The sequence below is a fragment of the Lynx rufus genome, unplaced genomic scaffold, assembly GCF_022079265.1.
Source record: "Lynx rufus isolate CCGP_SWC_20201006 ecotype Redwood Valley unplaced genomic scaffold, mLynRuf1.p SCAF_3, whole genome shotgun sequence".
NCBI classification, from domain to species: Eukaryota; Metazoa; Chordata; class Mammalia; order Carnivora; family Felidae; genus Lynx; species Lynx rufus.
The window spans coordinates 157,822,819-157,833,245 of NW_025814845.1; the positions used below are offsets into that span (position 1 = coordinate 157,822,819).

At 40.0% G+C, this 10,427-nt stretch overlaps 1 pseudogene; it reads left to right on the forward strand.

Annotated features, from left to right (window-relative positions):
• The first annotated feature begins 4,419 nt into the window (after positions 1–4,419).
• Positions 4,420–5,476, forward strand: LOC124520455 (glyceraldehyde-3-phosphate dehydrogenase-like; annotated as a pseudogene).
• The last annotated feature ends 4,951 nt before the right edge of the window (positions 5,477–10,427 follow it).

Sequence of the window (10,427 nt, forward strand, 5' to 3'; positions counted from 1 at the left end):
CCAAAAAAGGCTCCATGCTGTCAGCACAAAGCACATCACAGGGCTTGAACCCATAAACCAGGAGATCATGACCTGAGCCACAGTCAGCCACTCAACCAACTCAGCCATCCAGGTGCCCCTGTGTTCCCATTTTAAAGCCAATTACCCACCCACATAGCCAAAACAACTGCAAACAAATAGTTCTGAAATGTTAATGGACTTCTTTGGGGATACAGAGTAAGGCCATAATAGAAAAATCATATTCATGGCACATTCTAGTACCTTCATCATTGAAATGGTGCACTGCCAATGTGGTCCAAACACATTGTACTGGCTTGCTTTTTAGACTCAAAGTAACTGCAGAATTAATTATTTTAAATGGTTTCAAGAATCTTCAAAAGAGCGATTTTTTAAATTATTCTACTAACCACATGACCATCAATAAGACAAAGGAGAAATAAACTGTGGTCAATTCACACTGCAATATTATAAATTAGTAAAAATGGATGAATTACAGCTACTTCCAACAACATGGATGAATCTTAGAAACAAAATTACCAGGTATGCCAAGAAACAAGATCAAGTGACTCAAAATCCAAAGGGGAAAAAAAAAGCAAATGATAGAAAAAATAGTGATGTAGATTAATTAGTTATTGAATAGCAAATTTAAAATAACTATTTTTAATATGTTCAAGAAATTAAGGAAAAGATAGAAAATTTTACCAAAGACCTGCAATCTGTTAAGGGAAGAGTCAAACAGAAATCCTAGAACTAAAACAATAAAATTATTGAAATCAAGAATTAACAGATGGGTTCAAAAGTAGATTAGATATAGCTAAAGAGAGGATAATAAAGCACAGAGGGAAAAGAATGAAAAATGAGGGACAAGGGGGGAGCATGAGAGGTCTAGAGACATGGTAAATACATCCAGCATATTTGTCACTGGAATCCCAGATGCAGAGGAGAGAAATAATGGGATAGAAGCAATTTTCAAAGAAATACTGGCTGAAATTTTTCAAAAAAATGATGAAAGACATCAAGCCACAGAATAAAGAATTTCTACAAACCCCAAATAAGATTAATACAAGGAAGACCGCATTTACATAATCACAGGAAAACTGCTAAAAACCAAAGCCAAAGAGAAAAATCTTAAAAGTAGCCACAAAGGGAGAAAAAAAAAAAACCACATTTTTTTTCAAAAGGATAAAAATAAAACTGACAACTAAGCAATAGAAAAAATGGAAACCATAAGATAGTTAAAGGAAATGTTTAAAGTGCTGAAAGAAAGTAATTGCTAGCCTAAAATTCTATACTCAGTGAAAATATCCTCTACATGTAAGACATAATAAAGACATTTTTAGACAAAAACTCAGAGAATTTACCATTAGCATATCTGCATTAAAAGAAACACTAAAAGGATTTTTTCAGGCAGAAGATAAATACTTCCAGATGGAAACGCAGTAATACAAGAAAGGAGAACAGCACCTTTTCTAAAATTTATGGATAAATCTAAGTTCATTGTATATTGTATAAAACAATAATACTAATATTCTCTGGAGTTCAAACTATATAGAGAATTAAATATATATTAACAATAGCACAAAAGACTGGGGAGGAGTAAATGGAGTTAAAGTGTTATAAGGTTCTTGCATTGTCCAGGTGAAAGAAGTACTCATTTAAGGTAGGTTATAACAAAACAATGATACATGATGCAATATCTGAATAATAAAGAATAATAAAAGAATGTACAAGTAACAAACTAATAGAGTAGGGAAATGCAATAATTTTTTTAATTGCCTGATTCATCCAAAGAGAAAAAAAAGAAGAACAAAGTTAACAAAAAACACATGGAACAAATACAAAGTAAATAGTAAGAAGATAGGTTGAAACCTTACTATCAGCAATTACTTTAAATATAAATGGACCAAATTCTCCAATTAAAAGACAAGGATTCTGAGACTGGATAAAAATAAATAAAATCCACCTATATGTTATAGGCATACCTCAGAGATATTGAGGGTTTGGTTCCAGACCAATGCAATAATACAAATATCGCAAAGAAAAAAAAATCAGATGGATTTTTGGGTTTCCCAGTACACATAAAAGTTATGTCTACACTGTACTATAGTGTATTAAGTATGCAATGGCATTGTCTAAAAAAACCAATGTACATATCTTGATTTAAAAAACACTTTATTGGGGCGCCTGGGTGGCGCAGTCGGTTAAGCGTCCGACTTCAGCCAGGTCACGATCTCGCGGTCTGTGAGTTCGAGCCCCGCGTCGGGCTCTGGGCTGATGGCTCGGAGCCTGGAGCCTGTTTCCGACTCTGTGTCTCCCTCTCTCTCTGCCCCTCCCCCGTTCATGCTCTGTCTCTCTCTGTCCCAAAAATAAATAAACGTTGAAAAAAAAAATTTAAAAAAAAAAAAATAAAAAACACTTTATTGTTGGGGCACCTGGGTGGTTCAGTCAGTTAAGCGTCCGACTTTAGCTCAGCTCATGATCTCACAGTTCATGAGTTCGAGCCCCACATCGGACACTGACAGTGCAGAACCTAGAGTTTGCTTTGGATTCTGTGGTCTTCCTCTCTCTCTCTGCCCCTCCCCCATTCATGCTCTGTCTCTCTCTCAAAAATAAGTAAACAGTAAAAAAATACTTTATTGCAAAAAATGTTACCCATCATCTGAGCTTTCAGTGGTCACAAATCAACAAATATAATGGTATATGATAAAGTTTACATGATAAACTTTGTATGATAAAGTTTAATGATAATGATAAAGTTTAAAATATTGTGAGAATTGCCAAAATGTGACACAAAACATGAAGTGAGCAAATGTTGTTGGAAAAAAATATTGCTTTTAGGCTTGCTCATCACAGGTTGCCATGAACTTTCAATGTGTAAAAAGGCAATATCTGCAAAGTGCACTAAAGAGTAATGTAATGAAATATTCCTGTGTAGTACTTGCAAGTAATACATCTTAACCATAAAGATACAGAAAGAAAAGCTATGTGGCCTGTTCAAAACATGGCCACAAATCCTTTGATTCTCCTCATTAAGAGGTAGCAGTTTAACTCCCCTCCCCAATCTGGACAGGTTTATGACTCTTTCAATCAATAGAGCATGACAGAAGTAACACTATGTGATTTTCAAGGCTAAGTCATAAAGGCTATGCAACTTATACCTTGCTTGAAGAAGCACTCACTCGTGGAGCTCTGAGCCTCTTTGTAAGAAGTATGACTACCCTAAGGATTCCATGCTATAAGAAAGCCCAAGCTACATAGAAATGACATGGGCAATCACTCTAGCAACAGTCCTAGCTGAGCTCAGTCACCAGTTACCCTGGTCCAAGAACCAGACATGTGTGTGAAAAAAATCTCCAGATGATTCTAGCCCCCAACCATTCAAGTCTTTCCAACCACAATTCCAGACATTGTGAAGCAAAGATAAGTCATCTCTGCTAAGCTCTGTTCAAACTCCTGACACGTAAAACCTCTGAGTTGTTGATTTGTGCCACTGTTTTGGGGTGCTTTTTTATGGCAACAGATAAGTGGAAAAATTTGAAACTAAAAGGATGGATGGAAAACAATACACAAGTAGAGATTATTCAAAAGAACAATGGTGTACCTAGACAAGTATCAGACAAAGTTTACTTTAAAGCAAGCAGTTATATTACATTCCCTAATGATAAAGCAATTGGTTCAACAGAAAAATATAGCAATATTAAATCTGTGCACACGTAATAACATAGTTTCAAAATGTATAAAGAAAAAACTGACAGAAATAAGGGAGAAAAATGCAGATCTACGAATATAGTTGGAGATTTTAACATATGTCTTTGAGTATATTTTAAAGGTTTGACATATTCAGAATCTATTCTCTGATAACACTGAAATTGAACAAGAGATCCAAAATAGAAAGATAACTAGGAAATCCCTAGATGTTAAAAATTAAGGAATATACTTTTCTAATTAACCCATAAGCCAACGTAAAAACAAAAACCTACCTTAAAATATCAAGCTTTTAGCCAGCAACAGCAACAAATACCATTAATACCATTAATAAAGAGAAAAGTCATGTCACAGAACAGTATCAGATATTTGCAATACATATGGACATTAGAAAATATTTTTAACTGTATGACAATAAAAATAACATCAAAAATTATTGGACACAACTAAAATAGATATAAAGAGAAACAACCCACTACATCCACCATAGTGACTAAAAAAACTTTTTTAACTGACAATAGCAAGTGTTGGCAAGGTTATGGAGGAACTAGAATTTTCACACACTGCTGGTGGATATGTAGATTGGTACAGACATTTTGGAAAATTCTTTGGAAGTATTTATTATAACACGTACATAACCTAAGACATAACAATTACACTCCTATTACACCCAATACAAATGTCCGTTAACAGTAGAATGCATGGACTCTCTGCTCCTCCCTGTTCAACAGACAGCCACTTCTGGTTCATTGCCAGCCACATCCCCGAGACATGATGGGGAAGGTTGGAGTAAACAGATTTGGCCATATTGGGCACCTGCTCACCGGGGCTGCTTTTAACTCTGGCAAAGTGGTTATTGTCATCATCAATGACCCCTTCATTGACTTCAACTACATGGTCTACATGTTCCGATATGATTCCACCCATGGCAAATTCAACAGCACAGTCAAAGCTGAGAACGGGAAACTTGTCATCAATGGAAATCCCATCTCCATCTTCCAGGAGTGAGATTTGTCCAACATCAAATGGGGTAATACTGGTGCTAAGTATCTTGTGGAGTCCACTGAGGTCTTCACCACCATGGAGAAGGCTGGGGCTCACTCAAAGGGTGGGGCCAAGAGGATCATCATCATCTCTGTTCTTTCTTATGATGCCCCCATGTTTGTGATGGGTGTGAACCATGACAATCCCTCAAGATTGTCAGCAATGCCTCCTGCACCACCAACTGCTTGGCCCCTCTGGCCAAGGTCATCCAGGACAAATTTGGCATCTTGGAAGGACTCATGACCACAGTCCATGCCATTACTTCTACCCAGAAGACCATGGATGGCCTCTCTGGGAAGCTGTGATGTGACTGCCAACGGGCTTCCAAGAACATCATCCCTGCTTCTACTGGCACCACCAAGGCTATAGGTGAGGTCACCCCTGAGCTGAATGGGAAACTCACTGGCATGGTTTTTCATGTCCCCACCTTCAACTTGCCAGTCATGGATTTGACCTGCCACCTGGAAAGAGCTGCCAAATATGATGACATCAAGACAGTGAAGCAGGCATCAGAGGGCCACCTCAAGGGCATTCTGAGCTACACTGAGGACCAAGTTTTCTCCTGAGACTTTAACAGTGACATCCACTCTTCCACCTTCAATGCTGGGGTTGGAATTGCCCTCAATGAACACTTTACTTGGTCAAGCTTATTTCCTGGTATGACAATGAATTTGGCTATGGCAACCAGGTGGTGTGCCTTATGATCCACATGGCCTCCAAGGAGTAAGAGCCCCCTTGGCCACCATTCCTAGCAAAAGCAAGAGAAGAGAGAGGCCCTCAGCTTCTGGGGAGTCCTTGCCCCAACTCATCCCCCAACACAGTGAGAGTCTCCCGACCTCTACACAGTTTCCATCCCAGACCCCCTGAAGAATGGGAGGGGCTTGGGAAGCCCTACCTTGTCATGTACTATCAATAAAATACCAAGCCAAAAGAAAAAAACCACATAGAATGAATGAATAAATTGTGTGTTTTATTCATACAATGGGATACCACTCAACCATGAAAACAAAATGAACCACCAAGGCATATAACATCACAGATGAACCTTACAAATATAATGCTGACTAAAAGAAAGCAGACACAGGAATACATACTTAATAATTCCAAAACTAATCTATAGTAATGGAAGTCAGAACAGTAGTTACTTTGCAATGGGACTGGGGAAAGAATTGACTGGGAAGGGACAATGAGGGAAGCTTCTAGAGTACCATATCTAGAGTGCCATATCTTGATCTAGGTGTGGTTACATAAGTGTATGCTTTGTTAAAATCAGTCAAGCTATACATTTGATTTGTGTGTTTTACTATGATTTATATTATACTTTTTTTTTTTTTAGTTTTTTTAAAAAACAAAGGGATAACAAACACAAAATTCAGGATAGTGGCCACTTTGAAGGAGAGGCCATGGGTTGGGATAGGAAAGAAGTACACAGACACTGTAAGTTTATATTCATGATGTACACAAATACTCTTTTGTATCAAATATTACATTAGATATGAATAAAAATTATTTTAGTAAAAACAAATTATTCAAATATTTTACTTTTTTTCCTAAATGTTTATTTACTTTTGAGAGAGAGTGGGGGAGGGGCAGAGGATCCTAAGTGGGATGCTCACACAGCAGAGAGCTCTATGTGGGGCTTGAACTCATGAACCATAAGATCATGACCTGAGCTGAAGTCGAACGCTTAATGGACTGAGCCACAAAGGCACTCCACAAATATCCTAAATTCATGTGCTGAACTCAGAAGATTTTCTTTTTTTTAAAATTATTTCTTAATGTTTATTTTTGAGAGAGAGAGAGAGAGAGACAGAGTGTGAGCAGGGGAGGGGCAGAGAGAGGGGGAGAGACAGAATCCGAAGCAGGCTCCAGGCTCTGAGCTGTCAGCACAGAGCCCGACGCGGGCTCAAACCCATGAACCATGAGATCGTGACCTGAGCCAAGGCCGGGTGCTTAACTGACTGAGCCACCCGGGTGCCCCTGAACTAAGATTTTCTAAAGTGAAATTAATATAAATGACTTTCAGTGATACTTAAATACAGAAAGACAATGCATTAATATAACAAGTGTCCTCCTAGCATTGTGCTGGTTGTACCTTCAAGAGATCACCTTGTATGAGGTAGAGCAGTAAGAATGGCAGGCATTACTGAGAATATATACTCTCAGTTGGGCACTGTTGTGAATGCTTTGTATGCATCGAATTGTCACATAACCCTGTGAAGCCGGTACTGTTATCACCCCAATGTAACAGATGGGGAAACACACACAGGGAGTTCAAGTGCTTTGCCCATGGCCTCACAGCAGGCAGGCCGGAGGGCCAGCATGTGAAGGCTGGTTTTGAACTGCCCTCAGGTTTCAGAGCCTATTCCTTTAACCTCTGCACTGCTCTGCCTCCTGTAAGAGGCGCCCGTCTCTGATTTCCGGAAGTTCTCAACCAAACCCAACTCCCGACAAGACCTGAAATGGAGTTCCAGAGTTCTATAACACCTGCCTTATAGGGAGGGGTGTTGTGATGTGTCCATAATTACAAAGACAATGAATTACAATGTCATTAAAGCCAATAACAATAACAATAAACATTAAGCCCGCACTGTGCTACATTACAGAATAGATTTTAAAGTTGCCATCATTGAACAGTTAACGTGTCTCTTAATTCCAGACCTCCACTAAGAAAGAGGTAACCTGGATACATTATCTTTCCTTTCTGAATTCTCTCCTGTCCTTTCCTGGCTTGTGGCACCTTCCACTTTAAACAATGCATCCAATTTATTCAAGATGTGTGCCTCACCTCTCCTCTGGGAGGATAGGATTTGTTTCTGATTCTTCCTCGCCTCCTTGTGGTGCGTGCTACTTAGACAAAGTAGGTGCTTAGCAAAAATCTGTGTAATAAGTGTATACATAACATATAAATAAAGATTAGTTCAAACTCTCCAGTTCCTTGTTAAAGCCTCTGTGTATCTCTTGACCTTGTCCATCATATTCACTGCTGTGTCCCCAGGGCTTAGAGAGGAACCTGTAAACTCTAAATACTAAATACCTGTAAATTGGCAAATACTAAACACCAAATTTTGATTGAATGGATGAAAGTATGAAGGACAGACGATTCTCCCACATTGTAAAGTATCTGTATACCACTCCCCATCTCTGGGAAAGGTCTCACTGACACTCCGGGTGGGTCGACATGTCTATCAGCTCAGAGGAATAAGGAATATACTGCTGCACTTCTGGGTCTTGGTGATGGAATGAATGAGTTTACAACAGAGTGATGGGTAGCTGACCTGAGAGAAAACCTGGCACACTGGCCCAACCACGTGCAGTGATGGAGGTGGCCTGTCTTCAGGAAGTGCAGTGGGCAGTTCTTATCAGGCAGGCTTGGGGAAGGCTTGTAAATGCCTTGAGTATCTTTGAGAATTGGGTTTGTCTTCCAGCTTGATTGAGATATAATTAGCATACCACATTGTATAAGTTTAAGGTGATAGACATATACTGCAAAATGCAACATTTACCACCATAGTGTGAGCTAACCCCTCCATCTTATCACATAACTGCCATATATTTTTTGTGGGGAGACCATTTAAGATCACGCTCGTAGCAAAGTTCAAATATACGATACAGCATTTTAATTAACTGTATTAACAACAGTTAACTAACGGCATTTTAATGTGCTATAAATTTGATCCTTGAAACGTGTCCATCTTATAACCTGAAGTTTATACTCTTTGACCAACGTCTCCCTAATTCCCCCAGCTCCCCAGCACCTGGTTACCACCATTCTGTTTTTAGGAACTCAACCTTTTTCAGATTCCACCTATACATGGTTATGAAACATTATTTGTCTTCTCTGATTTATTTCATTTAGTATAATGCCCTCAAGGTCTATCCATGCTGTCCCAAACGGCAGGACCTCCTTCTTTCTTGTGGCTCAATCATATTCCATTGTACATATATACACCACATCTTCTTTATCCATTCATCCATTGACGGTCACTGGTTTCCACATCTTGGCTACTGTGAATAAGGCCGCACTGAATATGAGAATGCAGATTTTTTGGGTTTTTTGGAGATCCTGTTGTTGTTGTTTTTCTTTTGCATCCGTACCCAGAAGTGGAATTGCTGGATCATCTGGTAGCTCAATTTTTAATTTTTGAGGAACCTCCACAGTGTTTCCCATAGTGGCTGCACAAATTGATACCCTCCCAACAGTGCACAAGGCTTCCCTTTTCTCCACATCCTTCCTAACACGTTATCTCTTGTCTTGTTGGTGCCAGCCATTCTAATAAGCGTGAGGTAGTATCTCTTCATTGTGGTTTTGGTTTGCATTTCCCTAATGATCAGTGATGTTGAACATCTTTTCATGTACCTGTTGGTCATTTGTTTGTCTTTGTAAAAAATATCCATTCGGTTCCTCTGCCAATTTTTTCATTGGATTGTTTAGAGGTTTTTATTGGTGGTGGTGGTTTTGTTCTGCTTGTTGCAGGGAGGGGGGAGGTTCTGTGATTGAGTTGTATGAATTCTTTATATATCTTGAATACTTACCCCTTATATGATTTGCAAATATCTTCTCCCATTCCACAGGTTGCCCTTTCATTTCACTGGCGGTTCCCTTTACTGTGCAGAAGCTTTTTAGTTTGATGGAGTCCCACTTGCTTATTTTAGCTTTTACTCCCTTTGCTTTCGGTGTCAAATCCAAAAAATCATCGCCGAGACCAGAGTCATGGAGCTTACTCCCTATGTTTTCTTAAGGAGTTTTAAGGTTTCAGGTCTTACATTTAGGTCTTTAATCCATTTTGAGTTGACCTTTGTGTATGGTGTAAGATAGAGGTCCAGCTTCATTCTTTAGAATTTTCTTTCTTTGTCTAATTAAGAAGCCCGGGAGCCTGGGCATCAAGCTCCACCATAGGGTCTGGGAGGAAGTTCCCTCTGCCGTCGCTCCTGCTCCACATCCATCTCTTGATTCCTTTGGTGTATTATTCTACCGATGGGGAAGGCATGTGAGGGCCCTTTTTACACATGCAACATCACAAGTCAGGGGAAGCTATGCCTTGGGGCAGCTCTGAACAGCCATTTGAGGAAAGACTGTTCTTTCCTCCCTTGAAAAGCAGGCCTTGTTCTTCTCCTCCGGCTGTCAGCCGGACCTCGTTCCCCACTCAGCTCCTCCTTCCAGCCCAAAATACAGCTGTCTTGTCTCCTCTGCTCCCTACCCCGCCTTTCTTTCTGGTCTGCAGTGGGGGTAAAGCCAGAGCTTGCTCTCAGGAGCAGGAAGAATCCACAAAACCACCCCCAGAACCTCGGAGAAAGGCGCCGGGACCAAGTGTTTCTTAGGGATTTGCTCAGCAGAACTATCAGAACCTGATACTCTGGTCCAGCTTGTCTGTTCATATCCTTTTATTGCAGAAGACCGAGTTCTGGACATCACCTATTTTGATGTCCCATACAAGGCTGGCCTAGCAAAGCCCCGAGCTTCTGTGTCCTCCCCACACCATTCCCTTGGCTAAGTGACATTTGGGGGCAGACAGTGGGAACAGGCGGGGAGCTGCGGAGACTGCAGCCTAAACCGCCCTCGCTCTCTGACTCTGAGACTGAAACCCCAGCGTCTGAGAAATATCATCCAGACACCTCCTTGTCTTCTAGAAGCATCTATCCGTTCTTAACACTCTGGGTGAGTTTTCATGGCACCT